At 33.4% G+C, this 13,635-nt stretch overlaps 1 protein-coding gene across 2 annotated transcripts in view; it reads right to left on the bottom strand.

Moving 5' to 3' along the window:
* LOC123566304 (small conductance calcium-activated potassium channel protein 1-like) overlaps window positions 1-13,635 on the bottom strand; it is a 275,631-nt gene that overhangs the window by 130,040 nt on the left and 131,956 nt on the right. For both annotated transcript variants that reach the window (XM_053550018.1, XM_045360264.2), the window contains exon 3: window positions 8,313-8,399. The gene's annotated coding sequence lies outside the window, so the exon portion shown is untranslated. The remainder of the gene's footprint in view (window positions 1-8,312; window positions 8,400-13,635) is intronic.

Raw genomic sequence — 13,635 nt, 5'->3', positions numbered from 1 at the left:
GAACTATTATATTAAAATATCTTAAGTATTATAAAAGTGACTGTGACAGTTTTTCTAACTTAAGAGTATTAAATTTTCAGTACTTTGATTCCGTTTAATAACTTCTAAGCAGATCGTTGATAAGATTGTGTCTGCGAAAACTGTCCGAGGTGTGCAGACGATATCTTGATGACTGATGTATAGAAAAGTATTCAAATGGCTGGTGTCGTGTCTAAGAACGTGACTATTTCTATCCGATGTTTGTCTTTGTTTTCATTATTCCATAAAGAAATCAATATAAAAGTAAATATAATTTAGAAACATATTCCCCCTACAGTCTGTCGTACCAGCATATAATTTATTGCACGAACGTTTATTCGACTGCAAAGACGAAAACATTGCTTTTGTGATTCAACAGAGATTCTAAATGTCATAGATCCTTTCTGTTTTAGGTATCAACTATTGTTTATAACCTGCAATAGGAGCAAATCATTACAGGAACTACATTTTGATGCATTAATTACCTACCAGATTTTCCCCCATAAATTGCGGGTTTCTGAAATTAGTAATACGTCAATATAAATGACTCTAGGGTGGAAGTAGGATCGCCTTGATATTTTGATATATCTGTTTAGTAACGTCTGTTTCATTACTATGTTATATGTACCATATCACACATCATATATAAAAACAAAACAAAAATTCTTCAGTATTTACCATGGAAATTGACATTACAATGAAACTACTTATCATTATAGTTACTTCATTGTTCTTTTTAACTTGTGTCACACAGGTGTACAGGTAAATGCAAGGTATGATCATCGTTTGTGTCATTGATTAATCTCTAGCACTATATCTAACTGACGTCGTGTGGAGATAGAATTGCCATTGTCAGTACAATTACAAGGCTCCAGAATCGTTAATGTAAAATGTACTTGGCAATGTCGGAGATCGTCCGAGGTGACGGGAGTGATATTATGAATGATTTTTATGATTTGTGTTGCAGTTAACTTGTTTTGCCATAATTAAAACAACTTGAATAAACCTTTATATCTCATTTGCATCTGTTTCTGTACTTCGCGTACAACATAAGTAGAACTTCTGAAAAAATAATTCTGTAATGTGCGAAAGGACATTCTATTTATAAATCATCCACATTATTTGCCCTAGTGTATTCAAAGTATCTAAGCAATGATTGCAATAAGCTAATTGTTTGGTCAAAAGACAGCTGTCGGCACGCGTATGGTACAGATTGCTCGTTATTTCGTCAAAATATTGCTGAATAATATCTAAATCTGGTTTTTACAACCTACTAAGCACACAAGCGTTGACACTTAGTTCGCTGATTATCGTGATAGGATGGTCTGAATAAATAACTGTGTAATTTGTTGATCAAGTCGCTGCTTTATGGAAGTCCGAATGTTTGAAACTAGAGCTTGAAATTAGCATAGATATATAAAATATTCTATTTAACTTTCGTAGGGAGTTTAAGGTATAAGAACACTACTATGTAAATTTTAAAGGGATATATGAACAGTGTAAAACATGTAACATTTTTATAAGCAGCCAGGTATTTAACATTGCATTAAGAACATAATGATTAATTATAGGTTCAATATATATTTGTAATGAAATCATTCCACTGAGTTTACTTTGACTTCTGTCAGCTGGCTGCCTGGCAAAATTATGCTACGTTTCCTTAAATGTATAAAAAATTCTACCTGGATATTATCCTGTGTTGTATACTAGTATTTATTCCGTATAATAATGGCTTTATAAAACTTTAAAAATATATCTGTCAAAACATCTCTAAATAAAACGAGAAACAGTTAAACGTTCGACATAGAACGTCTACCAAGAGACCATTGGTATTAAGAGATCTCTTTTTCAGTTCAGTTTTTGTGTTTATAAGGAATAAATTATGTTGTATTAAGAATCCGCTTTGTTTTTTGCTCTTCTCTTAGTTGGTCTCTTAATGCAAGTTAAACTGTATCTTGCTTTATGAGACGAATGCCAAAGGAAAACATAACACAACATAACACTATTTAATTTGAAACATTGCGAAAACTCTTTCATTTCAGTATTCAAATTTATACATATGAAACGTATATTCGTACACAAACCTTTAATTCTTTATTTTTGTGCGTTAAGTACAGACCTTTCAAAATTAATCAGAAACGAATGAGTATTTGCAGTTGTGTAAATTTTAAAGTGCATCTTTATATGGTAACTGTTATGCGTTCACATAAACTGGAATTTTATATATATATTTTTTTTATATTTTTACTTTTCTTTGTGTTTGTTTTACAGGAACACGGTATTGAAAGAATGCTTAGTGTTGCAAGCAACATCTTTGGACAGTAGTCGAATTTTACAGGAAATACTACAACAGTGTTAAGTCTTATCAACCAATACTTTCCGCCTGGCTGGCTTTTGTCAGCTTTGCGACTGAATAATGGAACTGTCGCCCTTTAGCTCACATTAATTATGAGGAAACAATTTGTCATGTGTCACACATAGGAAGAAATCAACAGGAGACACAATTTAAGACTGTCAATCTGACTTCAGTTTATGCTCGGCAAAATTCGAGGAAATTAATGTTGACTAAATTACAGACTTGGACAACTCCCAATTTTGTTTTCTCTTCCGATGGCAGGTCATCAATGCCTTTCAGATTTAACATTAAAATATTACATGTTTTTACGACTTAACAAACAAATACAATAATTTTTTCATAAGACTTTAAGTGGTCAACGTCTAGAATTTTCAAGCATATTGTAAGTTTCCCTGCTATCATCGCATTGCATTTAGATACATATCGTACACAATGTCAAAACAGCGTTCAAATGCTAGAGCACATATTATAAGTTTACCGTTCATATAAAATGAAGTCTGTTTCTGAAATTCTAAACATATTTATGTCGAATATTTGGTGTTTGTCTCTCAATAATGGCCATGCAACACTTTGTTTTCAGAAAAATACGTCATTGTTCCATAAGTATCAAACGTGAAAGAAACGCCAATTGAAATCAAAAAAACAATTCGTTTTTTGAAAAACACACAAAAGGTTAAAAAAGCACGGAAGAATATATTATTTTTACGACGCCGTACAATGTTTTAATGTCATCATGAATTACATTGCCTTCACTGTATTCTGTATATAAAGCTTGATCTCAAAGGACATTAATGCATCACTGCAAGTACTTGTTGTGTAATATTAACATTCGTGTATATTATAACTATATTTTACGTCTTAAGTCTGCCTAATTGTGAACTGCTACATTGAACATTATCAAGGGTCATTAGACAGCATTGCCTGTCTACTTAAGGTAATGGGCCCTTAAAGGTGATCAGCAATTTCCGTGTAGTTACGTACTCTTCTCAAGTAATTCAGTATTCTACAACCGTAAATGTAGGTCTACGCATGTAAGGCTATCAGTAAAAACCAGAGAATGCTTTAAAAAACATACGAAAATTGCCAAAGACTATCTTAAAAGCAAAATGTTCCTGTTTTCTTTACAGACACAGTCATACAGAAACAAAAGATTCAAATTCGCTCATCTTCACACAACCGTAGAAACAATTCATTCATGTAAGGAAAGGATTGTCTGACAGACAGTCTATTTATAAATCAGTCACATTATTTGTCATTGTGTATCCGCTTATTGATATTTGTTGTAAGTCAATTGTTTGCCATGGGGAAGCTGCCAGGATTGATTGTTCTTTCTTAGGTAAATTCTAGCTGGACGGCTTCTTTATCTGGGTCAGGCGCGCTATTTAAGCATTTCTAGCGTTGATACTCTATCAACTGAGCTAAAGTAAGTTTTGTTATGAGCATGGTGACAAGGGCAAACACACATTATGTTCATGAAGAAACAATGTTGTAGGAAGGCAATTAAAACGACAATCAAGTAGATATCGACAAAAATATAAACCGCAATTAACCCAGTTTTGCATTCGAGACAAAAAAGCATTTTATGCTGTCGACAAATGTACCAATTTATACATTTCAGCTGAACGAAAGTGGCATATTGTTAAAAGCTATCGAAGAAAATTAATAAGAATTTTGTTTTCAACATTCTATTTTCACCTCTGACCCGTGTCATTCTGAAATCTGGTCGGTTAAATCTTTGTACCAACGCATAAATTGGTGATTTATGTCTTTTTCATGTTTCCGCAAAGTCATTTTCTATGTGTAATGTAAACCTTTTCCCAATTTCCACTGGGATTTGCAGAATTTCGCTTTTGCAAGCAGAGGTGGGTCAATCGCTTACAGGAAAAAAGGATGGAAAATATGTGAGCGATGGCAATGGATGAAGAAATTTAGGCGTGACTGAGTCTTTCCTGGAAACATCATTATTCAGTACTAATTAACTGTCAGCACTGTTAAAATGGCTGAGTAGGTATATAGATGCCTTACGACCTGGCTGTTTTGAAGCACAGCGCATGCATAGAGTTAAGGCCCTTCCAGTTAGACGCTATGAACGCATTGTTCTTTTATTTTGTCTGTCGGAACATAATTTTCGGGTCATAATTCGGTGTTTCTGATTGTGCATTACCTTGAATAAAGTTGTATATGGTTAGTTGTGATTTCATTCAAAAATTCTTTACAGTACCATAATTGCGTTTTACACAGTCAAATGGAAAACAAGGGCGTGTGCATATTTAATCGGTCTAAACTATTAAGCGGTGTTGTCGCCAATGACCGTTCCAATGTAGTGATTTACTTTTTTGCCTTTATGTCATTGTTTCATATGTTTAAGATTGTGTATCAGTCACTCATATACGCAATATTGAATACGTTCACTCGAGTTCATATCCCAAAAGAATCTACATATTAAGAGGAAATGTATTATACAGTAACATTAGTCAAAAAGGGTCATGATGATCGTGGAATTATTATTTACTCTACATCAGATGTTTTATTCCTTATAGTATAGTATTAAAGCAGCATGCCTCTAGATTTGGCTGAACAATAATCTTTCTTTCGAATTTAAGTTTGATCATATTATGAACATTAGAATATGAATTTTTGTTTCTAACATATTTTAAAAGTTCCAAATCAAGATGAAAAGATGACCGCGTCGGGAATCGAACCCAGGACCGCCGCGGCAATAAAGGCATTTTCCCGTCGTCGTAACCAATAGCGCTATAGCTGAAGTAGTGAATAATGACTCCAAAATATAGATATTTATAATCGAGACCGTTTGCCTGGAGTAAAAGCGTGACAAACGCTTTTCAATTTTCATCGTAAAAAGTAGTAAAAAACAGCAAATTCTCAAGTGTTTCCGTAACATAAAGTTTATCAGTAATTAAGTTTTAAAGCCTTCTTAAGAAATATAGCATTTATGTCAAGATATTTAAAAAAAATTTTGTTGCCGAACGATCTGGAGGCATGCTGCTTTAAAACACTTGAATTTGCAGTTATCAAACATACACAATAATTGTTTATTTCAAGTGCACGTTTTATTCTATGCAATGTAGTTGACAGAACAGTCTGCTATTCTGTAATCATGTAAAAGTACATAATTATATACATGTACTGCTATTTGCACATTGAAGGGGCTAACCCACACATTTTAGGCGAAAAATAATTTCTCTCAAAAATCCATAAAAAGTGACTACTCTGAAAATGACTATTGGTACAAATTTATTGACATAAGATTTTTTAACAGGACATTCTTTTAAATAACCAAAACTATTGTGCAGAAGGCAGTATACCGTTAAATAATGCAGAAAATTTACATTCGTCTCGTATTTTTACCAAAATCTAATTTTCAATCATTATTCTCATGGACCATTTTGATACACAACAATGTTCCTTAAGTAGCAACGCCTTTGAATTCTAAAGTTAGATATATATAGGTCTACTGTTTTGTTCCCATGGTATTATTGATTTTGTTCACGACATCGCAATTTTCTATTGAAATCTGGACAATATAGCATTGTTGTTAATATATAAAACACCTAATAATCAGTGAAAAGCGAAAATAGGTATTATGTTAAATCTTTCGAAAAATTTAATGATAATTATGCTTGCACTCGCCTTTATTCCCAATAACATATTATATCATCAACAACGATTCTCACATTTCGAAAGACACTTCATAACTAATATCTAAAAGTCGCAACATATTGATCATCATTAAAAATGGAAGATTCATGAGCAAATTTCGGCAAATAACGGCCGTTCAAAGTTAGCTCAACAAAAATAAAATGCTTTAAAACCACGTACTTTCCACATAAAAGCTGTAACTTTTGCGCGGCTGCGTGACTTCAATTACGTCACTTTAACGCAATAATGTTTTGAAGTAATGTGACTTATTCAGCTTCATTTAAGAAATAATATATAGCAGAACCATATTTTAACATATCGGAACAATACGATGAGGTTATACGCTTTCGGAATAATGTCTTCCGCCCGTGCCTGAAATTATACAAGAAGGGGCAGAAAGGGAATTTATTCCACCGCCAGAAGCAGGAAAGTAAACATACGACCTATAATTTTGTCTATGTAACTTAAAAAATAAATAGGTCTGTAATGATTATCAAGTTATTATTAATTTAAGGTGAATGGCACAATCTCAGAACAATCTATGGTTCAAATCACATTCCCATCACCGTTGTGTACTCGAAACCCGTCAAACGTTATATATAACGTTCATATGTAGGCTGGTGGAAGGCAGTTAATTCTAAATGTGTACTTGCATGTGGTTGTTATGAAAGGGATAAACGTACGAGTAACAACATCAAATGTTTCAGAACAAAACATAAAACTTTAAGACAAACTATTTCCTGAAGTTTGGGTATTTACGATCACTGTTTAATCATGAAGCCATATCTACCTTTCTTCAAAAACTATAATAATTCAAAACTTCTTAATGTAAATTAATGTTTCCCAAAATGAATAATTGCCTTACAAACTTTTAAATGTAAACTGATGTTGCCCGAAATGCATTATTTCCAGAGTTCTTATGTGGTTGCTACCACCGGCATTTGTTATATGTGCAGTCTTCTGGTTTCAAAGTATGTTAACGAACGTTAATCACGTGATTAAATATGGAGTTACCGCTTCGCCTTTGAGACAAGTAGTTAATGACCATTCCTAATTCAATATTTTGGATTCATCTATTGACAGCTTGCTGAGAAAATGTCAAAGAAAGCTACGAAAAAAAAAGAACTTCTTGCTTTACAAAATACTACGAGATCGGATACTTCGCTAAAGTTGCCTTGTGTGACGTATCCCTACATAGTTTGTGCCCGTCAGATTTATCTGCTATTCTTCTTCGGCAAACGATAATTGATGCAAACTTTGCAAATATCACAACAAAAACGAATTCATTTATTGTGCATACACTTGTAGACTGTTTTCTTACTAGTAAGTTCTCATGTATTTTGATTTTAATTCCATTTAACAGCAGACTAGCGATGTCCGGCATGGTGAGAAACAGGAACGTCATTGCGATACACGTGAATATACGATCATTGTTTCATATTATATTTATTGCCCAAATCGTGATTCAACCGAATAGATAGATATGTCAGGTAACAGCTATTCGGTGATAAACATTTTATAATACTACGGGTATGATCGTTATTGTAATATATTGACTTAAATGACAACCAATATTAATTGCTATATAGTAATATATAAACTAGCATAATACAGCGGCAAAATGTACCTTTCATGGGTTTTAAGATTTTGTTTCCACGGTGATATATCAAAATGGCGTCTATAATGGCAACTTAGCAAATGCTATAGAAAATGCCTTAGCTCAGAGTGTTAAGAATAATGCATGTATACATAAACTTTGAAATATACTGAATTATTATTCTTCATATGACTTACTAAATTTCAACAATTTGTATAGGATAGTCAATGTTCAGTATTTTGCATTTAAAAATGATTTCCAATATGACTGCAAATAAAGCTGTTAACATGCTATGTAAGGTTATATCTTAATAATTCAATTTTAATTTGGCTTTTTTGTTCTTCTTGTTTTGTAAGTATATGATATCTCTCTGTAAATGTAATTATATGGTCTAAATGAAAATATGATTGTTTTTTATTTCTGTGTTTGCTCTTCATAACTGAAGGTAATAAATGAATATATTATGATTATAATAAAAAGCATTTATCTTTTTAACAGGTTTAGGTTTAAAATTTGGTCAATATTGTAAAGGGACTGTGGATATTATTAGTAACACATTGTGTGAAGAAAAAAAATCAAACTTTATTTCAAGAAAAACTTGTAACAGATAACGTCAAAAAATAAAGGTAATAATTAGAGAACAATATGCTATTTGTTGTATGGAATCTGCTAATACAGTACCTTTATGATCCTAAACTCTGTGAAAATAGCACAATTTCAGTCTGTGTTAAGAACTTGTTGGTTTCTCCTGTTGCCAACAATGCATACCTGGAAATACAAACCAGCAAAAACTTTAAGCAATAACATATTTTATTAAAGTAAACTGCTTGCCTGAAATAAATGTCAATATAAAATCCAAGAACTGAAGATATATTTTAAATTACATGGAACACTAATATCCAAAAAACAATGTCGACATTGACATAAAACACTCAAAATAAATTGTATTTACATACAATATTCTGGCAACAATTGTTTGGTATAATCTAACTGTTACCAGGACGCTAAGAAGGAAAATTTGAAATGTTTTGGTGTGTGTATTTTCGAGAGGGTTTTTTTTGGGGGGGGGGGGGTGGGGGGTTGAAAAGCGATGGTGGGGCTAGGTTAATGCATGTTGACGGCGGAAAGAGGAGTTGCACCTTTTGTTGCACTCCTCCAATCGTCTCATCCAAACCCACCTATATCAAGTTAGTTTTAAGAATCTTGAATAGTTTTTAAGATGTTCTCCGGACATAAAATACAAAGGACCGATTTGAAATTTAACTCATTCTGTCAACATGACCTTTGACCTAGCGGCCACGTTCATGCTCTCATCTGCAAAGAATTGCAATTAAATTATGCTCTACACAAAATGTGACAAGCAATTTTGATCTTGCTGTGACCTTGGCCTTTTACATATAGACCTCGCTCAAATGCTTTGCACATCGTTCCTCGCTACCTACAGTTATACTAAGATTGTTGTCTAAACCTTGAATGCTGCAGACACGGATAATTTGTTTCCATTAACGGCAATAACAGCACAAAAATGCGTCAAACAGCCTTAACTGAATACGTGAAAGAAAAATTCATTTTTAGCTCATCTGATTTTTTGAAAAAAAATGATGAGTTATTGTCATCACTTGAGCGGTTGTCGGCGTCGGCGTCGGCGTCGGCGTTGCCTGGTTAAGTTTTATGTTTAGGTCAGCTTTTCTCCTAAACTATCAAAGCTATTGCTTTGAAACTTGGAATACTTGTTCACCATCATAAGCTGACCCTGTATAGCAAGTAACATAACTCCATCTTGCTTTTTGCAAGATTTATGGCCCCTTTTGTACTTAGAAAATATCAGATTTCTTGGTTAAGTTTTATGTTTAGGTCAACTTTTCTCCTAAACTATCAAAGCTATTGCTTTGAAACTTGGAATACTTGTTCACCATCATAAGCAGACCCTGTACATCAAGAAACATAACTCCATCTTGCTTTTTGCAAGAATTATTGCCCCTTTTGGACTTAGAAAATCAGTTTTCTTGGTTAAGTGTTATGTTTAGGTCAGCTTTTATCCTAAACTATCAAAGCTATTGCTTTAAAACTTGCAACACTTGTTCACCATCATAAGCTGACCCTGTACAGCAAGAAACATAACTCCATCCTGCTTTTTGCAAGAATGATGGCCCCTTTTGTTCTTAGAAAATATCAGATTTCTTGGTTAAGTTTTATGTTTAGGTCAACTTTTTCTCTTAAACTATCAAAGCTATTGCTTTGAAACTTGCAACACTTGTTCACCATCATAAGCTGACCCTGTACAGCAAGCAACATAACTCCATCCTGCTTTTTGCAATAATTATTGCCCCTTTTGGACTTAGAAAATCATTTTCTTGGTTGAGTATTATGTTTAAGTCAACTTTTCTCATAAACTATCAAAGCTATTGCTTTAAAACTTGCAACAGTTTTTCACCATCATAAGTGGACACTGTACATCAAGAAACATAACTCTATCCTGCTTTTTGCAAGAATGATGGCCCTTTTTAGACTTAGAAAATCATGGGTAGGACAATATTTCTATTATACAAAAAAAATCAGATGAGCGTCAGCACCCGCAAGGCGGTGCTCTTGTTTAAGAAAGGATAGTCTGGCGCCTTGTTTATAAATCAGTACCATTTGTCATTGCGTATTCTCGTATTGATATTTGTGGCAAGTTAATTGTTTGCCATGGGGAAGCTGTCAAGACTGATTTCTCTTTATTAGCCAAATTATAATTGTACGGTTTATATCAGATACTAGTCACATATAATGGCAACACTCTGCCCAGAAGTTTTTCTATATCCGCACTTGAACAAGTCCAGCGACGCGGACAAATGTAAATTCTATTTATGAAGAAACATTCTGGAAAAGACATAATTACAGAATAATTTAAACGATTAAAATTGTAGAATTCTACAAAAGTATCTAATGCCTGGCCCTCTCTTGCATTCTGCAATTGTCATGCAACATTTGATACATTCTACATGCAAAGACAGTTAATATTACGTTCGATCTGCACCTCAAAACATATAACACTATATATATATATATATATATATATATATATATATATATATCACTTTCCTTGAAATATGGTCAACGTAGACATTGTAAGCTTTTGTCTTTTGTATTTTGTAGTTCCTTTTCCAGGAAAATCATTTAATGTTTATGTATAGTGAAAACATTTTCTCAATTTCCATTGGGAAATACAATTATCGCTTTGGCAAAGATAGGTCATTCACTTACATGAAGAAAAAATGAGAAGAAGTATGTATGCGATTTTATAAGAGACATGTGTTAGAAAATCTAGAAATTTAGGCGGAAAAACATCACTTGTTCGCTGTTGGGCGGGTCACTATTCACCACTACTTTTAAAAGATCGGTGACAGTTAAACACAGCTTATAACCTGGCTTTTTAAGACAAAGCAGTTGTTTGGAAGTCAGCCCTACGCATACGTCTAATAAAACATGCAGAAAACTGGAGTATTGCGCACTGACCGCTAACCGTAATATTGTTGAAAATATAAAGATTAAAACAAGATATAGGACATCCCATGTCTATGTCAGGAATGTTGTTTGTATTTCGCGGAAATGTTTTCTGAACTTTTGATTTTTTACTCTTATAGTGCATATTCATTCGAGTGACACAGCATACGATATAAGAATATATCAACTAAATGCTTCTAGTATGATTTACCAGCTTACATTGTAGGCACGTAGGTATAATGTCAAAATACAAAGAAGTTAAAAGGCAAATGAGAATCTTGCAGCTTAGTAATATAATGTGACAATAATGGAGAAATATGTAATGCCACTCCGCCTTGTGACAAAGTTAGTTATTATGCAAATCAGCTCGGCATCTAACGATTAGGGAAATGACATAGGTCTAAATGCCATATTCGTCAATCAGTCTGAAATGTGAGACAAATTAGAGGGACAGACAAGCATCTATCAGAATGCCACTTAAAGAGATAAATAGAGAAATAGAGAAAATGAACGAAGAGAAATTTAGACACGTCCAAAATGCATTTGATATTATCTAATTTTTCAATATACAAATATATGATATAAATGCATAAATTACACTATACTGCCAAAATGTAACATCTATTTTTTAGAGTATAAGTTTTCAAATATCTTATTTTTGTTCGACAGAGCATGATGATCATCCATATCAGCGCAGGTTGTAATACTTTTTTATTTTTTATTTACTTTTTTTGTTGGGTTTAACGTCGCACCGACACAATTTTAGGTCATATGGCGACTTTCCAGCTTTAATGGTGGAGGAAGACCCCAGGTACCCCTCCGTGCACTATTTCATCACGAGCGGGCACCTGGGCTGTAATAATTTACACGTACTAACCCACGCCTTGCTCGGATCCAACATATCCTTTTTTTTTATTTACATCCACATTTTTTCTGTTAAATAAATAGCTGGTAAAATTCAAGACTCTAATCGTCGGGGAACAAAATATACATCTTCATTTACCTATGGAATCAAACAGCAACAACAACAGGAACAACTACAAAAAATTAACAAGTACACTAGAAAACCTTGCTCTAATTAAATGAGTGCCAAGAAATATATTTACGCCCTGGATTAATTTATTTTGCATCCATTTTGATGCATTACTGAATATCTCGTGTTCCCTTTATTATCTCATCTACCAACTGACACAGTCCGTCAATATAGCGTTATTCAATGCTAGGTCTGTATTTTCACCTGTTTGCTCATAGTGCCCGATAACGACCGACAGAAGTTGTAAGACAAATACAAATGAAGACCATTACATTTTGAACATATTTCAGAAATTGAAAACATGTAGCTTACGATTGCATTTTGTTATTATGTTACTGTAAACCGATATGCGTCGGTATATAGAATGGGGAACATTAGTCAGTTACTTCCCCTGATTATGTCCAAGAAGTAGATTGGTCCTTTCTCTGTTTTTATCGTTGACTTCTTTGTAATTTTCAAAAGCAATATCTATACTAAATTTCATTGGATTGGAAAATGATTAAGGACAGGTTTTCTTTTAGTGGCTCTCTGCTAAATTTAGGTTTGATTAATCATTTTTATTTAGAAACTTACACATGAAAAGCATATTTATTTTGACCAATCGCAACATCTTGGACAAATGTTATAACGAAAAATTCAGAGGAATCCAATTGAAAGGGACCGATGTTACATTTGGTTATCCTTGCGCTTTGTCATACAATTTTTCAAGAGAAGTTAATAGCTAATGTCCCTCATTCTTTAGGTGAGGAAGTAATCTAGTTCAGTGGTTGGTGGTTGTACCCAGGCGCCCACGCGTGTCTGAAACACTGTCAAGAAGGGCACCTGGGATCTGCCACAACCATCAAAAACTGAAAAGGTCACCGCATGACTTGATTTGTATCGGTGAGACTCTACGTTTAATAAAAAGACAAAAATACCCGCCGCATCCAATTAACACTCCTGATAAAAAGTCTCTAAACACCACCTGATGCTCATATTTAGTTACATATTATATATGAGAAAGGTCCAATACTGTAACGAGTGCTGTTATACAATCTAAGTTCAGTAGAATACTGCAAGGTGAGTATAACTATATACCACAATAAAGTGCATGCCATGCGAGAGTATGGATGGGCATTTAAATGATTATACCGAGGTACATTTCAGTCGTAGTTATAATGTGTTCAAGAAGATGAAATTATAAACCAAATAAACAGAAGATATTACATGAGTGTATTTTTATTTGGAATTTATCAAACGAGCTAAATGCTAAAAAACATACGTAAATTGCCGATGACTACCTTAAAAGCAAAATGTTTCTCTTTTCTTTACAGAAACAAAAGATTCAAATTCTCTCATCTTCACACAACCATAGAAACAATTCATTCATGTAAGGAAAGGATTGTCTGGCAGTCTATTTATAAATCAGTCACATTATTTGTCATTGTGTATCCGCTTATTGATATTTGTGGTAAGTCAAGTGTTTGCCATGGGGAAGCTGCCAGG

This window comes from Mercenaria mercenaria, chromosome 8 (assembly GCF_021730395.1).
Source record: "Mercenaria mercenaria strain notata chromosome 8, MADL_Memer_1, whole genome shotgun sequence".
Lineage (NCBI taxonomy): Eukaryota > Metazoa > Mollusca > Bivalvia > Venerida > Veneridae > Mercenaria > Mercenaria mercenaria.
The sequence above is the reverse complement of the archived record's forward strand: the minus strand, read 5'-3'. Positions and strand labels throughout refer to the sequence as shown.